The 17,180-nt window shown below is 40.9% G+C and overlaps 3 long non-coding RNA genes across 6 annotated transcripts; 2 read left to right on the forward strand and 1 right to left on the reverse strand.

The window, feature by feature from the left end:
* Positions 1 to 1,349: 1,349 nt before the first annotated feature.
* Positions 1,350 to 7,395, forward strand: LOC147127786 (uncharacterized). Of its 4 annotated transcripts, XR_015084047.1 has the most exons (8): positions 1,350 to 1,438; positions 1,859 to 2,002; positions 2,251 to 2,378; positions 2,459 to 2,509; positions 2,603 to 2,682; positions 2,832 to 2,948; positions 3,274 to 4,556; positions 6,044 to 7,395. It is a non-coding gene; the product is annotated as an uncharacterized LOC147127786 (long non-coding RNA). The 4 variants fall into 4 exon arrangements; XR_015084046.1 differs by having other exon boundaries at positions 2,603 to 2,948; XR_015084049.1 differs by lacking the exon at positions 2,832 to 2,948 and having other exon boundaries at positions 3,665 to 4,556.
* Positions 7,396 to 8,048: 653 nt separating this feature from the next.
* LOC147127787 (uncharacterized) lies at positions 8,049 to 16,782 on the reverse strand. The gene is made up of 3 exons (XR_015084014.1): positions 15,182 to 16,782; positions 13,386 to 14,509; positions 8,049 to 9,423 (listed from the first exon to the last, which is right to left on the reverse strand). It is a non-coding gene; the product is annotated as an uncharacterized LOC147127787 (long non-coding RNA).
* LOC147127788 (uncharacterized) lies at positions 11,268 to 14,571 on the forward strand. Its single transcript, XR_015084013.1, has 3 exons — positions 11,268 to 11,574; positions 13,560 to 13,708; positions 13,996 to 14,571. It is a non-coding gene; the product is annotated as an uncharacterized LOC147127788 (long non-coding RNA).
* Positions 16,783 to 17,180: the final 398 nt, after the last annotated feature.

A 17,180-nucleotide genomic window follows, 5' to 3' on the forward strand; every position in this document is an offset into this window, starting at 1 on the left:
GTGTATACACATGTGTATATACACATGTTACTGCGTATATCTACATAGGTTTGATTCTAAATGTTTGCCGTCAATGTTATACATTAATGGCCACATTATGCCGCCGCCCCTGTGTGACCTATATCTTTGCTACTGTAACAATGAAAATTTCCCCACTGTGGGATCAATAAAGGCATTCTTATTCTTATTCTTATTCTTATTCAAAATATATATTTTGTGTGTATATGTTACTAGAGGTACTTCGCAAGTGATGATTTAAATATGAATAATTTTCCATCCAAGTGAGTGTGCAATTCTTTAGAATTGCAACTTTGAGGAGGATAGGAGCAACCCTGGCACATTAAAAAAAAAGCAAATGTCCTGAATTGCTTTGCGGCATACTCACTTCCTCCTTTTGCTATAAGGATGGAAGTCGATTTGAACGTCCAAGCGCTATTACTGGTGTCATGGTAGAAGTCCCAAAACAAACAAAAAAACAAAAGTATTGTTTGAACAAAATTAGATTCATTACCTCATCACTATTCATCTTTCACAAAGCCACTGGAAATAGAAATGTAATTCAGTCCAACTTGGAGGCCAGCGAGAGCTCAGGATTTCACGACACTACGCGCTGGACGCGCATTGCAAATGTGGTTGACTTTTGTCAAAACACTACCTCTTTTGTCCACATGGCGCCGCCATAATCCACAAAAACTGACGACACAGTGTTGCTTTAAAAGTATTTATAGTTTGTATTACAGTATTATTATTTTTTCTTCTTGCTCATCCCAACTCTTTTTTTCTTTCTTTCTTTCTTTCTTATGGGGTTCCATTTGTGCCAAAAATCTGTTATGTGTCTATGATAAGTGTCTGTATGTGTCGATGCTACGTCTCTATGTTATGTGTAGCTGATAAGTGTCTATAGACGTCCATGATAACTGTCTATGTTAGACGTCTATGTAAAGTGTCGATGATAGGCGCAGATGAGAAATGTCGTCAGTGTTTAATAAAATCAATAATATGTATGCATGCGGTCCTGTCTGCTCATTCCCACCACCGTTGCGAAACGCCGATTTGTTTAACAGCCGGATAACAGATCAACTTTTTCGTGTGTCTTATTTTCAGCCTGTATAAATTTATTTTTCTTTTTTTTTTCTGGTAACCTGCTGGGTCTGTGCCTTCCGTAGGCCTTTTGGGGAGAGTTTTTGGTCTGTTTAGCAACATACAGAAAAGCGCCAAATAAATCGAGAGGTATCTGGCCGGAGGAGGGGTAATCTCAGACAGGGGTATTGTCAGACCGGAAAGGGTATTCTCAGAAAGGAAGAGGTGGGGTTTTCTTTTCTTTTCTTTTTTTTAACTCCTCCCTGTGACGTAACCTACCTGCAAACAGAAGCGCGTCACTTTCTCAGTATCAACGGTCAAAGAGCCTTGCTTTTTACTACGAAGTCCTGAGAGAACGGTAAGTGACGCTTCGTTATCTGCAAAAATATGTTGTATATTACATTTAAATTAAGAAAAATATAAAAATGACTGTTTATGATTGTAACATTATCAAAAATAACTTTGGTTATTGTTACCTGCGTATATTACATCCTGTTTCCGTTAGAATGCTGTGTTGTCGGCAAAGGACATATGTATAACTTTTTTGCTTAGTTATTGTAATGTCATTCTATATGTAATAATCACTACAATCATTTGGCATCAGGACCTCAAACAGGTAGTTGTTTTATTCAAAGTGTAAGTTCCTCGGACGTCAATTATTTCCACATTAGAGTCAGACTTCATGTCTGTAATTCATGTCGTTTTACCAAACGGTAAAATGCAATGGCCACGTTATATATTTTTATATTCACTATATTTTAACATTCACTCTTTGCAGATGCATCACTCCATCATTCAGGGAAATGTTAAGTTTCCAGTGCAGCGCTGCAAATTATATCACTGTCCGCTTTGCCCGAAATCCAAACCGGCTCGTCTCCCTAAAGTTGTCCAGTGCACATAAAATATGCCATCACGTTTCACGGTAATGCCTGTTTGTGTATTTTTAGCTAAAATGCATCTGCGTTTGCACGTTTACCCATATTTGTATAAACATTGATGTCTGTGAGAGGATGACGTTTATTCTTTTTTTGTTGTGTTGGGGGGAGGTGAGGTTGGTGGAGGGTTCAAGAAAAAAAATATATGCAGGTGTAATCTATCCTGCAGAAATTGCTCATTTTTATTATATTTATATTTTTATTTTCACTGTATTTTTACGTTCACTCTTTGTAGATGCATCACTCGATCATTCAGGGGAATGGGAAGTTTGCAATGCAGCGCTGCCCGCTTTGCCCCCAATTTAAACCTACTCATCTCTGTAAAGTTCTCCAGCACACAAAAAAATGCTATTTTGTTTTAAGGTAATGCCAGTTTGTGTATTTCTTGCTAAACTGCATCTGTGGTCACTTCTTGGACATTAAAATTACATTCTGCCCAACAGCAGCTGTTATGTATTATTGAATAGTATATTGAAGGCATCCATAGATACCTGGTAAGATAGTGCTACATTGTATTTTTGTTTAAAAATATTTTTTTTGTGTGTATGTGTGTTTTAATCAACTTGACTATGTCTTGAAAACCCCAGGAAAAGAACTGATAGTGAAAATGCAGACAGCTGCCCTGATGTGTGCCAACCTTTGGATGGACAATGAAATGAAATAAACGGTAGGTCACCCACAGAGGGATGTTTTTGGATTATGTTCAAATTGACGTATAAAGAAAAAGAAAAAATGAGAAAGTGTTCTCTAAATATGCTTAGTCTTATACTTAATGTAATTGTCTGTCTGACATCTTGTCTACAATATGTTACACAGGGAAAGACCATAAATGTTGCAGACCTTTATGTTGTTCCAACATGGAGTCCAACATCATGTGACCCCTTACTAAGTTTACCAAGTCCTGGATGCTGCCTATGAGTTCACCATCGTAAGGTAGCCCTTTGCAATTCCACCTGGCAGTTTTTCCTGAACGAAAGGTGCACCAAATTAAATTTGATGCTGTACTCGAACCATTTGGAGTAACGGCATAGTTTTGGTCTCTTTTTGAAGATAACACTTTGAATTGTTCTCCTCAAATGTCAGAATCTTTTTAAGTGCTACTGGCACTGAATTATGGAAGTTTGAATACATAAAAGAAGGCCATGGGTTGGCCTTCTTTTATGTATTCAAACTACCAAAACTATGCCGATACTCCAAATGGTTCAAGTACAGCATCAAATTTACTTTGGTGCACCTTTCGTTCAGGTAAAACTGCCAGGTGGAATTGCAAAGGGTTAACCATCTTTTTTTTTGTTTTTTAAATTTTTTTAAGTAAGCTCTAGAAGACTTCATTGACATTGACTGTACTTTTTAATGACTCTCTTAATCACTTGCACAGCAGTAATTATTCGGTACTGCAGCACCTGTCATGTCCCAAATGTTCTTTTAGTTATAGTTTCTTGTAACTTAAATACTTGTGTAGCTCAAAACTAACACACATTCCTTGTGTGTTTCTACGTGGCTAATAAAAAAAATGTTGGTATTATTTTTTTTAGACTGACATTATTGAAGAAATAAATGGTGGTGTATACTACTAATGGAAAACTGGTACTGTGCAACTGTATAATTTGTTTGAATGAAATGTTATGTAATCTTCTGTCTTATTTCAGCTATGGCAAATTATTTGCACACTGGACGGATGCTTCAAAGCCATTTCTGCGAGGTGAAATCTGTCATGGTCTGTTCTTGTTGTGGTCATGTTTTGTTTTTGTTGTTCCCGGTTGCTCCAGTAAGGGCAGTAGGTGGATTCTCTGCAGCGCACCTGTTTGTAATCTTAATCAATGGACTATTTAAGGACTGCCAAGCAGACAACTCCTTGTCTTATTATTCCTCTGCTTGCTCGTGACCATAGCACCAAGTATTGAATTTTCTAGATGTCCTCTCATGTTTTCGCCATGTCTTTTGCTCCTTTTGTTGCCTCAAGTTTTTCGCCATAGTGAGTATTGTATCTTGTGTTATTAAAGCTACCCTCGGTTGAACTTTTTGGAATTGGTGTGATCTTGTCCTTTTACGACAAGCAATTTTCGTTATTTCTTTCCTTGCCTTTTGCAAGCGTTTTTGGTTGTTCTCGTTTTTCTGGTTTTGTCATACCAGCGCCTTTAGTTGCACTTTGTCGGTCTTGCGTATTTTTGTCTAATAAACCCTTTTTACTCAAAACACCATCTGAGTCCACGCTTTTAGAGTCTGCTTTGGTTCCGGGTCCTCCCGGAACCCTGACAAAATCCTGTGTTCTGATTTAGGAAGCACCAGCTGGACAACACTTCTGATCCCTCTACAAGGGTCAGAGCTCAGGCTTCGGGAGCCACCGGGCCCTCCAGGTCCCTATGGAGGAGTCGGGATCCGCATCTGGATGCCAGCTACCTCCCAAGACGATGCAGATGCAGCTAGGCAGTGGAAGGCTACCCCCCGAGGAGAGAAGGCGGAGCGCACTGTCCGGGGCCTGCTTCGATTGCGGACAGACGGGACACCGTGTGGCTAAGTGTCCTACAAGACCGCTCCCCCGTAAGTCTTCCTTTTTGGGGGGTCCGGACTCTTACAATACTGTGGCCTCCAAAGGACGAATTTCCAGTGATTCAACAGACTCGAAAAGACTTCAGCTTGGGGGCGAGTTGTGTGTGCTTGGCAAACATGTTAATGTTACTGCGCTTATTGATTCAGGGGCAGATGACTGTTTTATTGATCCCGCCTTAGTGGAAGCCTTGGGTTGCTCAATGGAAGAGCTGACCGAGGTCAAAAGGGTTACTGATCTTGATGGGCGTCCTTTAGCAGAAATCAGATTTGTCGCGTGTCCCGTATTGCTCCGTCTGTTTGGTAACCATGCTGAAATGCATCCATTTTTTCTCATGCCGTCTTGTGCGGCACCTATCATATTAGGCCTACCATGGCTCAAGATGCACAACCCGGACATTAACTGTGGTCGCCCAGCTATAGAAAATTGGAGTTTGTTTTGTCATGCTCATTGTCTTAAGTCCGCTGTGCCGGAGAACTCACTATCGTTCGTACCTCCGGAGGAGGAAATTAATTTGGATCGTGTGCCAGGCGAATATCATGACCTTAAGGCCATATGATTGCGCCATTGACATTGCGCCTAATTCGGCACTCCCTAGCTCTCACCTCTATCAAATGTCGCAGGCAGCATTGAGGGATTATATCTCCGGTGCACTGACAGCGGGCCACATTCGTCTGTCCACTAAACCACTGGGTGCCGTTTTTTTTTTTTTTTTTTGATAAAAAAGACGGGACATGAAAACCGTGCGTAGATTATCGAGGTCTTAATGACATCACGATCAAGAATAAGTACCCACTTCCCTTGTTGGATTCCGCTTTCGCCCCATTGCGGTCTGCAACCATTATTTTCTAAATTAGACTTGCGCAGTGCTTACCATTTGGTCCGTATCAGAGAAGGTGACGAGTGGAAGACTGCGTTCAAGACACCTCTCAGTCAATTTGAATATTTAGTGATGCCATTCGGGCTGACAAATGCTGTTTTTCAGAGTTTTATCAATGATGTCCTCAGAGATGTGCCAAATGTCTTCTGCTTCGTCCATCTAGATGATATTCTGATCTTTTCTAAGGATATTCAGGAACATAGACAACATGTCCCTGAGGTCCTCCAGCGGTTATTGGAGAATCGACTGTACGTTAAAGCAGAGAAATGCAAATTTCATGTGGAATCTGTACCGTTTTTGGGGTTTATCATTGGAAAGGGACAACTGCGAGCTGATCCGGTTAAGACACGGACCATGGCAGACTGGCCAACCCCTACCTCTAGGAAGCAGTTACAGAGATTTCTTGGTTTTGCTAACTTCTACAGGAGGTTTATTAGAAACTACAGTCAGGTCGCAGCCCCTTTAACTCGTTTAACGTCCAGCAACCTGCAGTTTCGGTGGAACGATAGCGCCGATGCAGTTTTCAAAATATTGAAGAAGTTATTTACTAGTCCACCAGTGCTTATTCATGCTATCCCTGATCTCCCTTTTGTCGTTGAGGTTGATGCCTCTAATTCAGGGGTCTCAACGAGCCCCAGGCGAACAAAGGCTCCACCCGTGCGCCACCTTTTCCAGGAAACTCTCTCCAGCCAAGTCCAACTATGACGTGGGGAACCGGGAGCCCCTGGCCATTGTCTTAGCCCTTCAAGAATGGCGTCACTGGCTGGAAGGTGCCAAGGAACCGTTCACCGTATTCACTGACCACAAGAACCTTGAATACATTTGCTCTGCGAAGCGCCTGAACTCCCGTCAAGCCAGGTGGGCGCTGTTTTTTACCCGGTTCAATTTCACTCTCACCTATCGCAAAGGATCTTGCAATCAAAAGCCAGACGCCTTGTCGCATCTCCACGACCCCGCAGTTGATGAGGCGCGGCACGAGGCAATCTTGCCTGGTTGATGTATTGTGGGAGATTGAACAGAAGATCTCGGAAGCCGCTTGTGACATTCCAGCGCCGGAGGGTTGTCCTCCAGGGTGTCTCTTTGTGCCGGCCGAACTTCGGCAGGAGGTATTACTATGGGGACATTCGTCCAACGTGGCGTGCCACCCGGGTATTAATCGCACCTCGGCCATGATCATGCAAAGGTTCCGGTGGTCGGACTTGAAAAAAGATGTCACAGATTTTGTAGAAGCGTGTTCGGCCTGCGCCTGTGGCAACCCGCGGCGGACCTTCTTCACCCCTTGCCAACCCCGTCGCGCCCGTGGTCTCACGTTTCTCTGGACTTTGTCACTGGACTGCCACTGCCAGTCTCTAAAGGCAAGTCGGTTGTTTCCGTCACAGGAAATCCAGGTCCCTGCCTTCGGTCCAGCACCACCTGAAGCGGGCCCAGCGTGTCTGGAGGGAGACCCGGGCGGGGGGAGGGGGAGGGCTACTGTCATGTTTTGCTCTAGGCGCGCTCTGTCTCTCTCTCTCTCTCGCTCTCTCTGTGTGTTAGTTGCAGCCCAGCTGGAGTGGGTGGCGTTCCCTTGAGCTGCGTGCGTGTGGCGTATCATAATCAGCTAGGTTTAAAAGGACACTGTTCACCACTACATCTTGTCGGATTATTGACCTTGCTCGCTTCACAGCCCAAGCTCTGTTTTCTAGACATCACGTTCTCGTATCTTGTTCTCGATTTTTTTTCTGGTAAGGTTTTGTTATATAAAGTTTTTGTTCCTCGTCACTTTGACTGAGCGCTTTGTCTTTCGTGTTATTGGGGTTTTTTGCAATCTCGTTTTGTTTTTCGGTTGTCAATATTTCCTTGCCTGTGCCTTTGTGTTCCCTATTTGATGTTCCCTGGCCTTGTTTTCGCCAGCGTCCTTTGTTCATATTTTGTCGGTCATTTTTGGATTTTGTAATTAAAGGTTTTCTGTTCGACGCTTTTGTCTTATTCTGCGTTTTTGGGATCCACATTTTTTTCCTGTCCGCTTTTGTCGGACGTGACACCTCCGGCCACATCCCCTTGAATAAATCTGACTTAATAATAATGGTCTTCGCCTTCACATAATATTAATAATAATTATGTCATGTCATGTCATCTTCTAAACCGCTTATCCTATATAGGGTCGCGGGGAGTTGCTGGAGCCTATCCCAGCCATCAATGGGCGAAGGCAGATTACACCCCGAACTGGTCGCCAGCCAGTCGCAGGGCACACATAGACACTGTCACTGAGCGGGAATCGATCCCACGCTGCCCGCACACAACTCGGGCGTGTGTACCACTACACTATCAGCGGACAATAATAATTATAATAATAATAATTTGTTTTCTTGTCCTTGAGTTCAATGCCTTTGGCATTACTGACATCTAGGTGTAGAAACAGCGCATAGTTCATAGACTCGCGCTCAAAAAAAAATAAATAAAAAGAAATTAATAGATGCTGAAAATGAGACATACCCAAAAGTTGATCCCGGCTGTAAATAAAGCGGCGTTGTGTCGTAACGGTGGTGGGAATGAGCTGATAGGATCGCATGCATACTTTTATACATATTACTTTATTTATAATGATTTTATTAAACACTGACGACATTTCTCATCGACGTCTAACATCGACACTTTACATGGACATCTAACATCTACACTTTACATGGACGTCTAACATAGACACTTATCATCGACGTCTAACATATATAGACACTTATCATCGACCCATAACATAGAAACGTATCCACACATAACATAGACACGCATCATCCACACATAACACACATAACATAGACACGTCATGGACGTCTAACAAACACTTACCATCAACACATTACATAGACACGTATCATCGACACATAACATATTGTTGGCACAAATGGAACCCCATAGACACGTATCATCGACACATAACATATTTTTGGCACAAATGAAACCCCATACAATCTCTTTCCGCGGATGTGTGTACGAGCAAGTTTGGACACTATCATTTGAAACTTTGGTGGACATAAGAATAATGAAGCGAGAAAAAGTTGGCTTGATGTTCGATATTCACGAATTAGGGACCGTCCACAAATTTAATGTTCTATGGTGTCATAAATAGACAAAAATATTCACCAAAGATCAGTTAATTAACATGTTGTCATTCTGATTGCTTTAGTAGGTGGCAAAGGGGTGCATCTAACTACTACACCTCAAATTTTGTCATATAGGTCATTTTGGAGAAGTTGGAGCCAATTCAAAGATGAGTATAGTGCTAAATTGACACAAATATTCCTAAAAATCAAGTGAAACACTTTTTTTTCATTCTGATTGCTGTAGTAGATGTCAAAGCAAGTCCTCTAATTAGATTCTGCCTTGTTCAATGTCCTGGATGCAAACGCAATTGGTCTGTCCTCACCATTTGGAAAAACATGAGAGATGACAGCACCCACTCCATAGGGTGATGTGTCGCATGCCAGTTGGACTGGTAATGAAGGATTGGAATGTGTTAACACCTGAGACGTGGTAAATGCATTTTTAGCACTCTGAAATGCTTCTTGACAATCACAGGTCCATTTCCAATTTTTGTCTTGACATAAGTTCATGTCGTGGCTTTAGCATTGATGCTAGGTTAGGTATGCACCTTCCATTGTAGTTCAGCAATCCAAGAAAAGACCTCATCTGACTCACGTTCTCAGGTGGAGGTGCGTCCACAATGGCTGTGATTTGAAGGTGACATATGTAGGCCATTTTTATCTATAACGTGGCCTAAATACTCCACAGATGATTTCAGAAATTCACATTTTTCCTTGCGAACTCCAAGTCCATAATCACTTAATCTTTGCAGTGTCACATCCAAATTTTGAAGATGTTCGTCATCGGTTGCTCCTGTGCACAGTATGTCATCTAAATAGCACTGTACACCACGTAATCCACTGAGAATTTGATCCATGGCACGCTGAAATAGTGCCGGAGCTGATGTGATGCCGAGTGGTAATCTGCAATATATAAACAATCCTTTGTGAGTATTTATGTTTAGCATTTCACGTGACTCTTTATCCACATATTTGCAGGTACGCCTGTTTTAAGTCAATCTTACTGAACTTTTGTCCACCACTCAGTCCTGCAAACAAATCATCAATCAATGGGAGTGGATATTGCTCTGCACTCAACACTGGATTTAGTGTCACTTTGAAATGTCCACAGGTACGTATTCCTCCATTATTTTTGGGTACTGGCACAATGGAACTTGCCCATTCACTTGTTGTAACTGGTTCCAAAACACCACTTTGAACCAATGCTTCCAGATCTGCCTCGACTTTGTCATGAATGCCGTAAGGCACTGTTCTAGCCTTCATGAACACTGGTTTACTTCCATGATTTATGTGTAGTTTCACAGTGATATTTTTCATGCTTCCTAACTCTGGTCAAAAAACCTCCTCATTCTTGTCCAGGATGGTTTGCAGGTGTAAATTCTCCTTCGACAACTGTCTGACCCCTTGCCAATCAATACGTAGTGCTTTCAGCCACACACGCCCCATGATTGGTGCAAAGTTCCCTCTCGTAACATACACTGGTAGCTTAGCAGTTTGACTGTTACACTCAACAGTTACATCAGTCATTCCTTTAATGTGCACCTTATGTCCTGTATATGCCTTGAAAACAGTAGCAGAAGAGTGTAAAGGAAGATGTTTCATGCACCTGTTGTAGACTTGATATGACACAAGGGATGCTTTAGACCCTGTGTCTCTCTGCATTTTTACTGGATGCCCTTCCAAGTTAGTTTTAGCCCAATAGCAATCTGAGCTTTCATCCGCATTCATTATACGTACTGTGTTTACGTTCATTTCTTCATCAGAGGACAAGCTTTTGTCATTCTTCACAGCGTGTACTTGTCTTTTCTTTGTACATTTGTCATTGTCTCTTTTGTTCTTTTTCTTATTCTTTTCTGGAATTGTCTTATTCCAACATGCTTGTTCCACATGTCCTTTCTTGCCACAATGACGACAGTCCATTTCTTAACACCAGCAGGTGGATGCAAGATGACCTGTTTTACCACACCTAAAACACGGTCCTTGAGAACTGCTCTGACTGTTTTCAATTTTGTGCACTCTTCCTGTAGCATTTAGTTGTTGAGCCTCTTTGGATGCCATTTCCATTGTAACACTGATGTTGATAGCCTTTTCCAGGGTCAGGTCGCTTTCAGTAAGCAACTTTTTCTGTGCTGCTTCATTTCTTAATCCACACACTAGTCTGTCCCTTAGTGCGTCATTTAACACCTCTTTGAACTCGCAATGTTCAGATAGCTTTTTCAAGGCTGCCACAAACACGGTTACGGACTCTTCTTGATTGTGCTTGTGAAATCTAAATCTCTCAGCAATGACAAGAGGCTTGGGTGAAAAATGTCCAGTGAGAACACCCACTATTTCCTCATACGTTTTGCTGCTTGTTGTTGCTGGTTGTGCAGATTACGCAGCAAGGCAAATGTCTTTGAACCTATCACACTAAAAAAACGTAGGTACCGTATTTTCAGGGCTAGAAGTCACGTTTTTTTTTCATAGTTTGGCCGGGGGGAGCAATTTATACTCTGGAGCGACTTATGTGTGAAATTATTAACACATTATATTGTATCCCTTTCCTTTTCAAGGTCAGCAAACAATACACCAATCAACCACAGGAGGGCATTCTAAGGCTGCATATAAACCTGCATTACATATTGACTTTACAACGGGCAGAATAACCTGTAGTGTATATCATTTCCCGTTATTGTAACCCACATAAAGAAACATAAGAAACAAAGATAAATCCTAAAATCTATTAAAATGCAAATGAATAATTTAAACGGTTAAAATCTAATATTGTGTTAAATAGGTAATTAAAATAGTATGATAAAACAACAAGACAATTTGACGGCCTATCAATCCATCTATACAAAATAGTGTACTGTTCCTTTAAAAGGCGCCGTGCCTGGCAGTGCATGGTCTTGCATCATCAGCCAGCCTCACACACACACACGCACGCACGCACGAGAGCAGAGGAAAGAACAGATAATTCCGACTAAATATAAAAAATTTTTTTGGAGACTTGGAAACATTCTACATGGTCGGCGATAAATAAAAGACTTATTTAACCGATCTACGACCGTTTTGGTGAGTTTAACCCTTTGCAATTCCAGAATGGAATTGTCAGAATCTTTTTAAGTGCTACTGGCACTGAATTATGGAAGTTTGAATACATAAAAGGCTGACCCACGACATTTTATGTATTAAAACTACTGTAATTCAGTGCCAGTAGCACTTAAATCTTTTATGTATTCAAACTTCCATAATTCAGTGCCAGTAGCACTTAAAATGATTCTGACAGTTGAGGAGAAAAAATTCAAAATGTTATCTTCAAAAAGAGACCAAAACTATGCCGGGCGACCCACTGCCTTTTATGTATACAAACATCCATAATTCAGTGCCAGTAGCACTTAAAACGATTCTGACAGTTGAGGAGAAAAATTCAAAGTTTTATCTTCAAAAAGAGACCAAAACTATGCAGATACTCCAAATTGTTCAAGTACAGCATCAAATTTACTTTTGTGCACCTTTCGTTCAGGTAAAACTGCCAGGTGGAATTGCAAAATGCTACAGTTATCTTACCATAACTTTCTTGTCATGCTACATGTGTGGATGTTAGCTCATTGTTACCATCGTAGCTCGGTGGAAATGATGTGTACTAAGCACACAATTTTATTAATTAGATTTATATGGACACATTTATTTGCGTTACGCGACAGAGACAACTTGGATTCAGAGAGGGGGTGAAGAGGGTGGGGGTGACTTATACTCCAAACTGTCACAGTGTGGCTTCAAAACCCTCTACACCTTTACACCACTTTCATCTCCTCTGCACACCATGCAAACTTTTGCAAAGTCCTCCGCGCACAATGCAAAGTACTCCCCGCGAAACGGCGTGCTCCCCGGGGAATGGTACCATCCATCGCCTGGACTCGGAGCTCCGCAACCCACTGAAACTCAGATGTCCTCGTCGCCACTTTTGTTATATCTCCTACCGTTGTTTCAGGCTGGTAGGAATGATGACGAGGTAGAGAACGATAGCTTCAATCAGCTACGGAGCAGAGCAGTATAACACGGAGAGCTCACATTCACATGGTACAACGCACACACATTGCGTGATGACGTCACACGTAACTACGCGATTGAATAAACACCAAAATACACTACATTATTGTATTACCGTATTTTCCGGACTATAAGTCGCTCCGGAGTACAAGTCGCACCAGCCATGAAATGCATAAAAAAGAAGAAAAAAACATAAGTCGCACTGGAGTGTAAGTCGAATTTTTGGAGGTAATTGTGCGCTTAGTGTGTGGCTGCCTGTTTGTGGTTCATTCTTGTTCAACCATCGCCTGTAAGTAACTTAGACAATTGTGTGTAATGAGCATGCAACATTTATATACGAGCTGAAATGTGGATCCCTTACGAAAAAGTAGTATACAAGAAGTATACTTTATATATATATATATAAAATAAGTATAAGTATATAAGTGTACTCTGAACTAGGTACTTGTAGTGTACTACAAAGTATACTAATTTAATAGTTTTTTTTATACTAATTTGGAACAAATTAAGTTTATAAACGTATACTACTACAAGTACACTCATTTATATTGTCAGGATTCCGGGAGGAACCGGAACCAAAGCAGACTCTAAAAGCGTGGACTCAGATGGTGTTTGGAGCATAAAGTGTTTATTAGACAAAAATACGCAAGACCGACAAAGTTCAACTAAAGGCGCTGGTATGACAAAACCAGGAAAACGAGAACAACCAAAAACGCTTGCAAAAGGCAAGGAAAGAAATAATGAATATTGCTTGTCGTAAAAAGGACAAGATCACACCAATTCCAAAAAGTTCAACCGAGGGTAGCTTTAATAACACAAGATACAATACTTACTATGGAGAAAGACTTGAGGCAACAAAAGGAGCAAAATAAATGGCGAAAACATGAGAGGACAACTAGAAAATTCAATACTTGGTGCTATGGTCGCGAGCAAGCAGAGGAATAATCCGACAAGGAGTGGTCTGCTTGGCAGTCCTTAAATAGTCCATTGATTAAGATTACAAACAGGTGCGCTGCAGAGAATCCACCTACTGCCCCTACTGGAGCAACCGGGAACAACAAAAACAAAACATGACAAGAACAGACCATGACACCATCCAAAGGCAGCTTCATACCCGAACTGCCGGCCGCATCCGATGTGAAGCCTCAGAACATGAGTAAGTTTGTCTCTTTTTTTTTTTTTTTAAATATAAATATATTTATATACTGTAACCTGATCTTACATTTGTCTGGAATAGCTACAGCCAAAATAGTTTTCTTAAGGTCAAGATGCACAAAAAAAAAACACGAATATGATATTGGGATGAGATTTCATCTTGTCATTTTTATCACTTAAAAACCCAACATGTAATAAGTACTGTACATACTGTATTACAAAATAAAATGTTTTCTTTATTCCTCCACTTACATTTTTTTTGTTCTTATGCTTCCCTTCTTCTTTCAGTAGGAATAGGCTTGTCGCCTTTGGCGTCTGGTGAGATGTTGCTGGCGATTCTTGCAATTCTCTTGAATTTGGTTATCCCTTCCATCCTGCTCCGTGACCAAGATCAGGGAGGCCTTTCCATCGGGGGTTTCAGGAGCCAAAGAACATTGTTTCCTCATTTCTTCTATATGAAACTTTCATTTAGTTTGTTTCTATAATGCAATGTGTTTTGTAACTAATTGTATGTACACTTCCATGAACATCCAGGAACAAATCACTTTTTACTTGTGTCACATGCACATGATGAATACAGAGATAAAACAATGCTGACATTATAAAAAGCATGTTGATATTTGAAAGTCTGAGGTGATTTCTTCTCATGACTTGGCTTGCCTGTTTGGATTGAAGCAGCTTCTGTGTTGCTTGACAAGTTCTTCCTTGCTGGGGTCAAAGCCGCTTGTTAGAGGCGGTGGTGATGGCTTCCTCTCTGATATGTTGTCCTCTTTTGTGCGCTTCACCACATCCTTCACCAACTCTGTGATGTATCCCAGAAAATAAAAACACCAACAAAACATTAAACATTGGTTATTTTTTTTCTTTCAGAACGTATTAAGAGAATTAACACATACAAGTTCTTTTAGCAGTATTCTAAAGAATGCTGTGGCATTCATTATCATGCTTGAAATGAGGCTGTGGATTATTTGTTTGCACCAAAACTAGGTGATGAGTGTAATTAAACATGTACATAAATAGAAATCTTGCATACACTTACGAAACATAAAATAAAACCTCACGTCAGTAGTTTTGGTAATATCATTTTTTTGCAAAGACAATAAGACAAGTCCGTAAACGTGACACTGTTGCATAGTTTGTGTATATTTTGCATTTGCCGACACCGTAGCTCTTGTTAGCTAGCATACCTAATGAAATGTCCAAAATACTTAAACATAAAATATAAAAACCTTACGTCGGCATTTTTAGTAATGTAACAGTTTTTTTTTTTTTGCAAAGACAAGACTACCCAGCCCGAGACATAAAAGTATTGCATAGTTATTTAGCGTTTGCGGAACAGTGTGAAAGTAGTTGTAAACTGGCATAGCTAAAATGAAATGTCCAGTACATTTACAAAATTTAAAAGTGAAAAACTTCGGTCAGTATCTATGGAAAGATTATGTTTTGGAAATAAAATTTATGTCAAAAGACTTACCTTTCTGTCCTCTCGTTTTGAGCGCCGGGACTGCCCATCGTCTCTGCTTTTCGGGAGGCTGTGAGCCCGTGCTCCTCCCCTCTTTGCTGTTTTTTATTTTTGGGATGGCAGTTGGCTTGAGCCTTTTGGATTTGGTAACTCCAAATTCCCACCACAGCCCTTCATCAAAATCAGACTCATCAAACTGTACAGTGCAAATCACACTTGTTAGGTCCACATTTTTCCTCACTTTTTTGTCCTTCGGGAATTGATCTCGGCTGACCCCTTCTTTCCATGTGTTAATAATACATTCAGCCACAATGCATCGTTTGGGCATATTTGCTGCCTTAAAAATGTTCAAAATTCATTCCAAAACAACAAGCAAGGCAGGAAACAATCGTGAACTGCTTTCACTACGGCCTTCAATAAGTCAGGCCATTCAAGCAGACTCCACCCAATTTGTGGGCACAGCAAAGCCAGTCTGTCCAAAAATACTCTTAAATCGTCAAGTTTTTTTTCTGGGGGCTAATCGTAGTGCTGACAACATTTTTTAATACAGACCTATCATATAAGTGCCAATGTTCATCCCACCCAAGTGTCCCTTTACATACTGTATATATATTTTCAAATTTGTGTAATGCAAGAGTTGTGTTTTTTTTTTAATTCTATTTGTTTCCCTAGCTGTTATTATCAGAGGTTAGTATTCGATCAGTACTGATGGAAGGTCTGTCCGTCAGTCACTGACAGTTGCCTGGTTTGCTGACGACTGACAGAGAACTTAGAAAAACTGATGTACTAAGTTGGTGTTCTTCAAACACCTGAATCATTACTAATCGGGTCAGTAGTGACGGACCTTCTCAGTCCATCATTGACGTTTTGCTGACAACTGATGGAAACACGCGCTGCATGTCTCGTGTGTTTGTTTTTGGGTGGTCAATACACTGGGGTTACTTCTTGCGGAGCGGAGGAAGGGCTTCTCATCCTCTGACAGAAAAAAAAAAGTTTAACATTGTAGGCCCTATTTCGTTCCAGAAGCAAGTCTAACTGCGTGCATAGGTGGAGTTTTCTTTCTTTTGCTATATTGCTAGAGGAATCTTTGCCCGGTTCTTTTATCTTTAATGCTCACTGTGCTAATCATCCACAGGACTACATAGTCTCAGTTGAACTATTTAATGTATGCCAGAAAGATCGATACACAGCCGCGGAGCCTTTTTCTACGAGATTGGCGAAGAAGGTCTAATCCGTCCAAAATTGTTCCTATTCTTTATACTCCCTTGGCCATCCACCCACAGGGAAGGAAACTCTCGCCCATGTGACTGTTTGTGACTCGATAATCTTAACTGATTCCAATTAGATGTGTGCCAAATGTGTGATAGTTAAGATACCAAGACAGGAGGAACGCTCACAGCGACACAACAGCCAAGCTCAAGTCACCTATCTGATCATATGCACCAAAGAAGCCTAAATCTAACAATTTACTGTAAACTGTGCACTTTACTGTATCAACCTGTAGCAATACATCTGCTGTACATATGCTGACCAGTTGTCTGTTATGTCTTAAAGAGGAAGTCAACGCAAAGATTTTTTTTCAAGAATATGTTCTATGCAAGCCCACTAGTTGAAACAAGACATTCTGATAAATATTGCGTTTGTGGAATAAGTGTTAATGCACTCATTTTTAGCCATCTCTGGGGGCAGCCATTTTGTCTTTTGTCGACTGAAAATGACATCACAACTGCTCACAACGACCAATCACGGCTCAGATTCAGAAAATAGGTCCGCCGTGATTGGTCGGTTTGAGCAGTTGTGATGTCATTTTCAGTCAACAGAAGACAAAATGGCCGCCCCCAGAGATGGCTAAAAATGAGTTCATTTTGCTGCTTAACTTCTATTCCACAAACGCAAAATTTATCAGAATGCCATGTTTCAACTAGTGGGCCTGCTGGCAACATATTCTTGAAAAAAAAAATGTTTGGATTGATTTCCGCTTTTAAAAAAAGTATTTAGTATTTGCACTTTA

This window comes from Filicampus tigris, chromosome 20 (genome assembly GCF_054856515.1).
Source record: "Filicampus tigris isolate MCC_2025a chromosome 20, RoL_Ftig_1.0, whole genome shotgun sequence".
NCBI lineage: Eukaryota > Metazoa > Chordata > Actinopteri > Syngnathiformes > Syngnathidae > Filicampus > Filicampus tigris.